Source organism: Strongylocentrotus purpuratus, unplaced genomic scaffold (assembly GCF_000002235.5).
Source record: "Strongylocentrotus purpuratus isolate Spur 01 unplaced genomic scaffold, Spur_5.0 spur5_scaffold_3, whole genome shotgun sequence".
Classification (NCBI taxonomy): domain Eukaryota; kingdom Metazoa; phylum Echinodermata; class Echinoidea; order Camarodonta; family Strongylocentrotidae; genus Strongylocentrotus; species Strongylocentrotus purpuratus.
The window spans coordinates 23,155,477-23,167,821 of record NW_022145609.1 but is presented as its reverse complement, the minus strand read 5'-3'; the positions used below and the strand labels follow the sequence as shown (position 1 = coordinate 23,167,821).

The 12,345-nt window shown below is 36.1% G+C and overlaps 1 protein-coding gene across 1 annotated transcript in view; it reads right to left on the bottom strand.

Annotated features, from left to right (window-relative positions):
* The window catches only part of LOC105446752, a 30,220-nt gene extending 23,422 nt beyond the window's left edge, over positions 1 to 6,798 (bottom strand). The window contains exon 1 of the mRNA XM_030995818.1: positions 6,498 to 6,798. The gene's annotated coding sequence lies outside the window, so the exon portion shown is untranslated. The remainder of the gene's footprint in view (positions 1 to 6,497) is intronic.
* Positions 6,799 to 12,345: the final 5,547 nt, after the last annotated feature.

The window sequence follows — 12,345 nt, the reverse complement described above, 5'->3', positions numbered from 1 at the left end:
CTCAGCGAAAACGAAGCTTAAACAACGGAGAATTTGCTCGCGAAAGACAGGAGTGTAGAATCCAGTTTTGAGAAAAAGTCATGTCCCTTAGAGAATACACGCAAAATGCGAAAAATTGACATGCCTCCTTTAATCGCAAAAATACACCATGATACTCTTATCAAAAATAAAAATTGTGAATACTACATTTGTAGAAAATTGTCTCAGCTAGAACATATCAAAATTAAAAAGAAAATTGATCCATATTTACAGAGATACAATCAATTTTCCAAAAATATGCTGACGTCATAATATGCAAATTAAAATTTTGAGTTTGGAGGCCATTATGATGACGTCATGAGTTAATTGAGGATAAAATGAGACATGAAATCATATCTCCGACTCATAATCTATCTAAATATGAAAAAATATTAGGAGTTTCTATCTATTTTAAAGAGTTACAATGAATTTTATATAGGCATGTTTTTGCCCATCTATTGTGGATAAAGATAACGCGAATCCGCGCGTGCTGTCAACTTTGACGGACGCTCATTGCGTTAATAAAAGGTGAACAAATTATCAAAATGCTTGGAAAAATGTACCGAATATGATGACAGAAAAAAATCGGCGATTCTATGTTGCAAAATGCCATTACGCGCGAAAACGCACGCGCATGCGCGTGTGCGTAAATTTTTTATCAAATGCTCCATATGGCCTGAAACGTATGCAAAAAAAATTTGGGATGATTTAGAGCATTTTAAATTTTTGCGCGCGCGTAAACGCGCGGACGAACGCGCACGCGCGCATTTGCGCACTTTTATTGACCTCAACTTGACCGGACGGATATTGATCTTAATCGTGATAATTATGAATGAGAAATACTTTTCCGTTATGAAGATATGATCATAAGTTGATTTTCACAAAATGGCGCATGGATGACGTCACGATCAATTTGACTCTCTAAAAAGTCACGCAGTTCTAAGTTAGACTAAGATCTATCATCATGGCAAGTTTCATGATAATGGCTTTATTCAGTCTTGAGATATCCTGCGAACAAATTCGAGGAAGAATAATAATAAATAAATAAATAAATAAATAATAATAAAAATCTTGACGAAATCAAAAGGTGATACGTCTACGTACGTATCACCTAATAAATAAATAAATAAATAATAAAAATCTTGACGAAATCAAAAGGTGATACGTCTACGTACGTATCACCTAATAATAATAATAATAATAAAACGGTGCTTATAAAGCGCTTTCCACCGAAGTCTCTAATAAATGTACATATCATTTCGTCCAAATGCGCGTCATTTCGGAGTCATCTTTTTAGTTTGCGTATGATTAGTCAAGTTCTGCATCCCTGCCTAGCATGATAAATTTATGAGTCAATAGCATTACTATTTATCTAGCTATCACCTGAATATTTCACGACCCTCTCTCATGACAGTTTGTACCAGAGGGTCCTAAAGCTGGTGTTCTATCATTGACAATCTCTTCTTAATTTTGAAGGAATTCCCAAACTTAAAGGAAATGCAGTCGACAAAAATTACATGCTCAGGCCTTTTAGAACGAGGTCAAGCATTTTCTTTAAATTAATCTTGCTTTGAAATATGTACATTAATAAATAGTCATACAGTGGCTTGAAATTGTTATCTCAATCTCAATAATGTTATACATATGGCTCCGGTTAGTCTCATTTCACAACGCCCCCTATCGTCAGAGCATGATCTGAGTCGGCAGCCTAACATGTTAGCCTATGGACGTTTTTTTAAAAAAAATCGTTAAAAATTCATTTTGTGTTTAAACGAAAAGCACATCCACCCCGACGTACGTAATTATCACTAGCTCTTTCATTGGAGCCCTCATGTCTCATTGACTTTTGAAAGTTCACCCACCGTAATTTTTCAAAATAGGTTGCAAGCTCGTCATTGCCTATAATACACATGTGAAACAAGTCTAACTTTGGACTCAGTTTACCAAGCGATTTGAAGATTATAGGTCGAGCACACGAAACATAAGAAGCATGAATTATCATAGATCACTTCTGCCTATTTCATTATGTCCATTTCATCCAACCCCCCACCGTAATTTTTCCATTTAGTAAAAGCAAACATTTTGCCGAGTTTAGCAAAAACATGAATATTCATGAACGGTCAGACAATACAGCCTTTATAGTACGTAACGTATAGTGAATGGAATGGGCGATGATCCGTTCAGGAGGCAGAGGTCAGTGGTTTGTGCTGGCAATGTTCACGCGAGCGAAAATTAGACAATCGGAGCAATATGTTTATCATATAATCTTAGGTAATTATGCATATCACATGTGACAGGAAAATACTACTGATAACGTTAACAATTCGATGATATCAACATTCTCTTGCGTGTCGCGTTTGTGTACCTAAATAAATGTCAACCCATTTGCCTTGAAGCAATTTAACTGTTGCTTTCATTTTTCTTTTTACCCCAGTATGTGTCAGTAAAGTATACTATATCCTGTGCCAGAAATTCATTCCGACTAGGCCCTTTTACGCTTACAAAGCCGCGATAATTTTACCCAATCCTTTAAACTGGGACCTCAAAGAACTCTCGGGCCCGAATTCACGAAGGAGGTTTGTCGAAAAACCTTGGTTTTCGTACGTCCTATGACGCGTTTTTACGTGTTTTTTACAAACCTGGTTTGTAAACAAACGCGTCGAAACGCGTCATTATGACGCACGAAAACCAAGGTTTGTCGACAAACCTCCTTTGTGAATTCGGGCCTCGGAGTTTTGCTGCAAAATAAAGTCCGCGGTCTTTAGCAAGTTGTGTGTATGATTGAACACGAACATTTGCATGTTTGTAGATATTTACGTAAGGAACAAGATGGTATAATTAGTTTTTGCCTAATATGCACATTTTTGTCGTTAGGCCTATAGTGCGTATAATCATGTCTGTCCCCCCCCCCCGCAAAAAATAAAAATGCTCGTCCCTCGTAGCGCGCGGAAGAACAAATACCGGTGTCTTTGTGGTCTGTAAGCGAACTTTTACTTCGTAGAAGAACGAAACAAACAAAAGGCAGATTTTCGCGCGGAATTCACACTCCTATAACTCCTCATCAGCAGGGTTTTTTCAAGGTCCATAATTCCATAATCCTTCCCGCCTCAACTGACAAGTCTTTGTCCTTTGGGTGATAGAAGTTGATGAATAACAGGATTATCAACAATATATGCAGATTCTATTTGAGTTATGCATGATAAAGATTATTAACAAATGTAAATATCATTTCGTGCAATCCCGCGTCGGGTCTGAGTGAACTTTGTAGTTTGCGTAAGATATAAATAATTATTTGTTAATACGCTTTTCAAATCTTAGTAAAAGATGCTTACATGTTGGATAGTAGGTTGCCAATTTGTATTTAATGTAAACAAGGGTCTGTATAGTATTGAGCACAGAAAGATGAACAAATCCGAACAAAAAAGGAACTAGTAAGGGGAAGGGCTTTTTTTTTTGGTCCTAAAATCATGATTAATTAAAAATTAAGCGATCATTTTTATCTGTAACTTTGATCTTAAAACATACTGGGTATGTAGTTGATGTAGGGCAGGGGCCTTGCGAAAAGCAGTTTTGGAACTAACAACACCACCATGAATTAAGATAACAAGTAATTTGTTTCATCAATAAATAAATGATGTCATGATAAAAGTATGGGTCAATAGCATAACTATTTACCAAGCAATCCGTTTATACTTTACGACCTTTTCTCGTGACTGTTGGTCCCAAAGGGTCCTAAAGCTGGTTACCAATCCTAAAATCATTTTTATTCTTACTTTTGAAAGAGTTCCCTAGAAATAAAAATGCAATTGAACAAAATTAAAGGGCTCGCGCGGGACTATTAGAACGAGGTCAAGCAAATTCTTAAAATCAAATCTTGATTTAAAACTATGTACATAAACAAACAGTCATTATGTGACTCGAAAGTGTAATTTCTTTTAATAATGTTGTGTATTATACAATCGTGGATAAACATGCATGACATTATGTTACAGGCAAACACTACTGATACCGTTACATTCGATTAATATCATGACAATTCCCTTGCGTATAGAGTTTTTGTCCCCAAGTCCCCTGAGTTTCTCATAAGTTTACATAGGAAATAACCCTCTGATTTTCGTGCGGTCTATTGTTCAACACCAAAGTAGACAGAAAGCATGTGAAGCCAAACAAACGCAAATAAAATGGTGCCTAGACTCACATGATAACAGAAAGATGTCAAATATGATATTTGCTCAATATGATTGATTATACATTATGTTGTATTGCCCTTCAAGTGCCGGAACCTGGGTTTGTTGTTCGGATTTCTATTTCTTTTAAAAACTTTTCCCCCCTCAAAACAACAACCTTCGCCCCAAAAAACTCAAAACCGGGAACGTCGCTCAAATCCGCTGGTTTCAAGCAGGTGCAGTGCATGGTATATACACGTACACGAGGCCGGGGTCTATACTTATTAACGCTAGCAGGATTTCGAAACTAGGGCAAAAGACGAGTGAGATTTTATGGATTAATTTGATGATTTTATGCATTTATATACCATCTAAACAAACAAAATACATATTTTTTTGTTCATTAAAAACGATATAATTTTTAAAAAATTAAAAAGCCGACCGTTGATTTTAAGATTTAGGGGTCGGTCGCAAGGACAATACAACATTTTGTTTTTAACGCCTTACAGTATTACTTAATTGAACAAGGAGATATCTTAGAAACCTAAAACCACACATTGACAAGCAGGGGGTAGGGGCACAGTACCTCCCCCACTTTTCAAGTACCCCAAACATGCCCCTTTATATTTTGGAAAAGTGCCCAATTTCCTTTCTGATAATTAATTTCATATTCTTATACTTGCCCCCGTTTACCTAAAATAAGTGCCGCTATTACAATCGGATGTTTGCACCAGTTTGTATGTCAAGTGCCACTTTTCGTTTATAATAAGTATCCCTTTCCCTACTTGTAAATGCCCCCTTTTACCTCTAAAAGTTGTACCAATTCGAATTTGATAATTGCCCATTTTTACTCTGAGAAGTGCCCCTTTTATTTTTTCTTATGGAACCTTTTCTCTTCCGATAAATGACCTTTTTCAAAGATAATGTGTACTTGTTCAAATGTGATGAGTGAACCTTATTCAATGTGATAAGTGCCAACTTTCAATTATGATATGCTAGCCTGTTTTTTTTTAAATCAGGGCCCCTTCCCTTTCTTTCCTTTCTAAAATCTATCATGGTATTTTTCCCGAGCTCAGACATTGACTAAAACATTTTCCATATATATCTGTCATCTGCCATTTTAATACACTCTCATATTATAATTTCAATCTAGGTATTATGTCTTTCTCCAAGTTGTTCTCGGCTTCCTTTACGGTGTAGTATCTTTTACTACCATTCCAATACACTCTCATATTATAATTTCAATAGGTATTATGTCTTTCTCCTTTACGGTGTAGTATCTTCCAACAAATATTTTAAGAGACAATGTTGTCTTATAATGTTACCCAAATTCTTCTTTCTTTCTTTAACTAGTCCTACAAGGATATCTTGTTGCCAAATTGTTCACTTTTGACAGTATCCAGAAACTGTTGCATATCTTCTTTCTATTCTGCACACTGCCAGTGCCATCACCACAGCGAAAATCACTGATGTTCACACCTCCAACACTGACACTCTTCATATTTGCAATTTCCCTGAAATATCAACTCTGTGCACAGTTTAAACAAAGTTGGGGACAATAATCCTCTTTTTATATCTGTAATGCTTGTAATTTCATTTTTGATTTTGGTTGGAGCTGTTTGCTCCTAGTGCAGTTTGGAGATGATTTGCATGTTCTTATCCAAAAGTTACCTATAAAAAAGTGCCCTTCTTGTTGGTGGCAGCTCCCCCCCCCCCTTTGAAAAGGTGCGCCATCGCCCCCATCATACTGTGCCAGTTTTGTCGTATTATATGCCAAAAAAAGAAAAGAAATATATAATGTCTCAAATCGTGTAAATACTTAATTGCAAATACTCATGGAAATAAGTGACAGATACAACATTTCCCTCTTTCACTCTCTGTCTCTCTCTCTCTTTCTGACTTTCGACTCTCTTTCTCTTCACCATTTGTCCACCTCGTATTGTATTGACATCATTCTTTCACCTTCTTTCCTTTCCCTTATATATATTTATATATATATATATATATATATATATACTCACACAGACAATTTTTATTTTTAACATTGCATTGACTGTTTCGGTTTATCCTCTACTCTACCCTCCCCCTCCTCTCTCTCTCCCTATCTCTCTTTCTCTCTTTCCCTCTCCATCTGTACCTTTATATCTCATTCAATATTTTTTTGATATCACGTGCATATGTCTACTGATGCTATGTTCGTCTTTTTTATACTATTTTTTAAATTTCGTATGTACATTCTAATACTATTGTTAAAATCAATTTAAGACAAATAATTATTTTTCTGAAATATGAAACAGTAAATAAACTACTCACGTTCTGTTTAAATTAGGCTGCCTTTACATGATGACGGCAATCACTGCCTTTAGTTTGGAGGAACGACGAGTTGTTTCGACGTAATAATGATTGAGAAATTAGAACTTTGAACTACTAGTTAACAAGTCTAACGATAAAGTCCGTAATGGCAGTTCGTGTAGAAGAATCCCTGCTTACCACGGCGGTGCTTGCGGCTCAAGTTGATGTCAACTGGGAGAATGATGAGACTAATTATTTAAACATGAGTCTCCTTCAAGAATTTCAGTCTTTTGTCACTATTCAAGCCACTTTTTGACTGTCCGGATTCGCTTGCCTTTGAATCATCTAATGTGCTCAATTAGCCTGCTTGATATAAGAGTAAACTCGAAAAGTTCTCGAAATTCGATACCCAGTTTCAAACAGATCAGTTTATAGCAGTCCACGAGAAAGAAATAACATGCGGCTTCAGGAAGTACAACCAAACGGGATCAAGTCAATATTTGTGAAGGGTTTCAATTTTGCACGTGATGGTGATGTCATAAATCTCGTAACCCAGACAGTATGTGTGCGTGTGTGTTGACATGCAGCCCTACATAGGAAAATCACGGGACTTTGGTAGATCATTTGCAAGGGTCTTCCACTCGACAGTAAGTTGACCAATATCTGTATTAAAGGCATATCTGTACAAAGTGTAGGAATTGCAATTTTAAAATGTGAAAAATTAGAAATCTGTAAAAATTTGTACAGCAACAACTTGTTTGTATTAAAAAAATAAAGTTTTCTTTCTTTTGAACAATTTTTGAGTTTACTGTGTATTCGGTTTGCTTTTTGATGACCAAATTTTTTGTGAGAAGTTATATTTTTACTGAGCTTGTAGTACGGAATACATGTGTAATATTTGCTGGGAGAGAGAGAGAATACACTGAACAAGTGTAATTGATATATGTCAAGTTCCACATGAAGGGAAAGAGAGCCTGAATATGGAAGAGAGAGAGAGAGATATACATGTTTATAGAAAACAGATAGAAAGCCATAACTATGAGAGAAAAAAAACATTGATCAAAACATGTTCCCTTTCTACTGGATGTGTAGTCTAAACCTACTTCTCTCTCCCCTTCTCTCCATCTCTGACAATCCATTGCAGTCTTTTCTGAACGCTCCGGTGTGCATGCTCCTGTGTAGATATGTATAACAAATGTTTTAATGCTACGTTTTTCTGCCTTGTTTCTTATTCCCATTTTAAATATCTCTCCTCTCTCTCTCTCTCCCCTCTCTCTTTCTATCTTCCTCCCTCTCTCTCTCTCTTCTAACCCCTTTCCTCTCTCCCCCTCTCTCTCCCTACCCCTCTCTCTTCATTCTCTCTCCCTCTGTAACTCCCTTCCCTCTCCCCTCTCTCTTCTATCCCCTTCCCTCTCTCTTCAATCCAGTGTTGCAAACGAGCTACCGTGCAGAGAGATGAAGAAAGCAACCGAAAGCAACATATTTCCGGTCTTGATTAGCTCCATGACAACCCCTTTAAAACCGTTATAGATTAATGTTGCCTTGGAAACAGTTAAACAATATTGGAGCATTTGTTAGGCCTATCTATCACGTGATATACATAGCAGAGCACAGAGAGATCATCCATATCAAAGTTCAACAGTGGGACATTTTAAAAGCCATACATGTCCAGTAATTATAAGCATGGTTTTTAAAGAACAGAGCTGATCTTACTTATTCTCAAACTTAAATGTACTATGTAAACTTATTTTATTACGTACATACTTAGCAGTATTTCGTTACTTGTATAATTTATTTGTTCTATTATATATTGTAATACTGTATGGTTTAGATATGTCATTTTAATTTGTGGATATTTGAGTGGAAAATGAATCAAATCAAATCTAATCAAATGTGTTTTCAGTTTAATTTTTTCTGCCAATTTCTCTTGCCCTTCAGCAGTTTTTGCCAAGTTCCAGTTCTATTTTCCATTGTCCTCCTCCCCATTTTCTCTTTGTATATATTATATATATCTCTCTCTTTCTATTTCTATTTCCCCTCCCCTCTGTTCGATCTTGTTCACTCTCTCTCTTTTTCTCCTCCCTCATATTCTCTTTATCTTCTTTTCTATCTCGCTATCTTCTTCGTCTATCAGCTGTGTGCAAAGAATCTCTTCCATCTGTAAACTGTTTTATTTCACTTATTATTGTCTTCCCTTTCTTTAATCATTAATTGAAAACTCAATGAAACATACCACCTTATAATTGTTATCTGTAATTTTATTAACAAAAACTGCACAAAATGCCACTTTCTTATATAAAAAAGACACATGCATTTGACATGTACATGACCAGTTTCATCATTCTGTATTCTTAAAGACAACTCTAAAATCACGATCAATTGGGCAAAAAGAATTTCCGTTTCGGTTTAATAAATTTTGGAGTGGACTATTAGGCTATTATTATTATATTATATTATTATTATTATTATTATTATAGGAAGCAGAAGCAGACTTGTGAAGGTTTGGACGAAATCTGACAAAAAATGTAACAAGAATTTATTATTTAAAAGTTGCAATCACTATATGTACATGATGTAGTATCAACACCAAAAATTACATTTCCCCCTTCAATATGGTCTTTTTTTAAAGGACCTATAATGATATATAAAAACACTTTTAATATTTTTGTACACAACAAACAGGACAGTTATCCGTCACTACTTCACAATCCACTGCAAAACTTGCCAATGTGAGATTCGCATAGCTGTGTTCTTATATTTCAATCATTAAAAACATTTATTCTTGATCCGATATATTTTAAACTTTTACCATTCTGTTTCTCTGATATTTTAATTCTATTATAGGTCTATTTCTATTCATAGGGCCCCTCCCAAAAATTAAATAATTAAACAACAACAACAGCAACAGATAAAAAATAACAAACAAAAACAGAACAAAAAAAGATAAATCAAAAGAAAAGTGTCGAGATGGTCATAATTTCGGGGAAAGGATCTTCTAATCATCTTGTTGTGACATCACAATAACATTCTCAGAAGTACAGTAACTAGTAAGTACTTACTTTTTATCATATCAACAAGATATGAGCAAAGATGAGCAAGATTTTCAGATATCATAAGAATATAAATATTTTACCCTGTATCCAAACATTCAAGAACTATATACAATGAGGTTTAAAACCTTATTATTGTTATACCATGCTGAACTTAATGCAATTAATGAATGTTGAACTATTTTCCTTAGGTTATTCATTTCCATAGTTACCGGTCACTCTTTCGGCGTCGTTGTTGAAAATAAGTGTGTCTTTGTTTAAAAGGATAAACTACTAGAGCACATGAACATTGACGCCCTTATTAGATGCATGGTTTGAAATATTATCTTTGAATTAATGTACCGGTTAGACGAATGCTTAACCATAGTGGTCGTGAAATTGTAACAGATCAATGTATCTTAGAAATAAAGTTGTTTATTAATGTATTTCAATTAAATTAACGGACGTCTCTTCCTAACCAGGCCTGTTGCCAGTCATTTTATGAAAAAATGGCATCTATAGGGCTGGAATCCACTTCACATACATTTCCTGTTGCAAAGTCGGACAAGCCTCTGACAAGTTTTTAAGTTGTCACTATAAGAACTTTTATTTCTAAAAGTTGCATGGAATCAGTTAACAGGTCTTCTATAGCAAATAACAGATAATCTGATATTTGAATGAGATTTACAACGAACATACATGTAGAGACCTGATAGTAATACACTACATATACATGTATTACATAATGAATGAAATGTAGGCCTACATAACTTTGCTCAGCCAATCAAAGTTGTAACAGGTAATTTGTTTCATCATACGAGCTTAACAACATTCAATTTCGGGTGCAGTCAATGCATCAATTATTGATTAATAGATCGAAAATAAAATGTTCGCCAAGGAAGTATAAATCGAGGATTTACTCGGGGGTAACCTCGATTACCATGTTGCTATTTGTTAGCTCCATTTACCAAAATAATATGTATTTACATTGTACTGACTAAAATGAATGTACATATTAGTGATTTGGAGATAAATTCCAACTTGAAGTATCTATCAATGATATAACATTAGAATCGTACTTCAAAGACATTTAACTCGTAGAATATTTACATAAAACTGACCCTGTTGAACATTGAAACCTAAATTGCACATGTTTTTTTTTCTTCAGTAACCTGTACCTGTTGAAAATGTACTTGTAAACATATTACATATGAAAGACTGGCTTATTGCACATATAAAGCATCAATATGTCTATCTGGTTCCGTTTATACCCAGAAACATGATGGAGCGGATATGTAATACATCAATCCCTCCTAAAACCACAATAGAGATCTTTCGATTCCTGATTACTCCTACGCTTTGCATATGCCTCTCAAAGGTATCTGGTAATTTGATATCGCATACGCTACAAAGTAGAATGAAATTATTAAAATAATTATGTTAATTACCTATATATTTTTCATCATGAAGGTCTAATGCAAGCTTCTAGGAGGCCTATCTACCCCTAAGAAAGTGTTAAGCGGTCGTTTGTGTGCGGGACGTTTACAATAAAATCTTTACAAATCAGGCCCCTTGAGATATGTGCGGATTAGACAATTCCCTCCATCTTGGATCTTGGATTCACCTCCTGATGAAGTTGTGTATGAGTTCAGGGACTTTGCTGGTGTCGTGGTGGAGGACTACGGGGCGTATATACTGTATTATGGTGAGTGTTTGGATGTAATGGATCACGTGATGCTTGGGGCAATCTGTAGGAAGGTATGAACTCTGAAAAGTGCGGTTGCCTTGGACGATGCAGAGCGTCTGTTCCATGAAACGATGACTGGGAGGCTGGTGGTAAAGACGCTACTGTCGACGTTTCTGACAGCAATGTGGGTTGTTGGATCATATGTATCATTGGTCGTTGAGGATTGATGGTATGCGGTTGATCATCATAATATGATGAATGTGTTGTCGAAAAGTACCGAGGCTGCTCTGTCATTAAGAGAGGCTGTGGTAGGCGCTGCTGTGCTGTTTGGAAGTAAAATACAGTTGTTGATGCGAATTTTCTATGAGCTCTTGGCTCTGTGACATGATGGGTTGATGCTGCTGACGCGATTGTTGAAATGGCAGAAATGGTTCGCCCACTCTGTTATGGTCTGGATGCTGCCATGCTTCCTGTGAGACAGGTGTCTGTGAGACAGGTGTCTGTGAAAATGGCAGGTGATGCGGAACGTGTGTTTCAGGTTGCTGGTTGTGATGGTAGGTGATGGCTGGTGGCAGGGATGTTCCTGACGTGGCTGATTGGCGGTGATACCAGGTGGTTGGTGTCATTCCTTGATGTGGGTTGATCATTTGTGATGAACGTGCTGTCGGAACATCTCCAAATGACTGATATTGCTGTGGATGGTGTGAAGATTGCCATAGTGGTGGATAGTCTTGCGGTCCTGTTGGTAACAAATCACCAGGATTTGACAATCTATATTGCCCTGCGCTATGCAGTGCCTGTGGCCGCAACAGATATTGATAGACATCTGTCCGAGAATGTGTATAATATTGCTGATGTGGCTGTTCAAATTGAGATGGTAGTCTTCCTTGGAGATTCGTCATCTGCAATGGTGCAAGAGGGTCCTGGAGGACCGATCGTGATCTATGTTCATTGTACCAAGTTGTCCTTGTCATGAGGTTTGAGAAGAAAGGATTCTGGAATTTAAGGTAGCAAAATATAAGACAAAAACTCAAACGAAAATGGGATACCTGCGAATTATGCAAAGAACCTTTACTTTTTGTATTTGTTTGATTTCTGAAATAATCCCTTGTCAGATATTGTATTTAGTACCGCTAAATATATTGATAGTGGG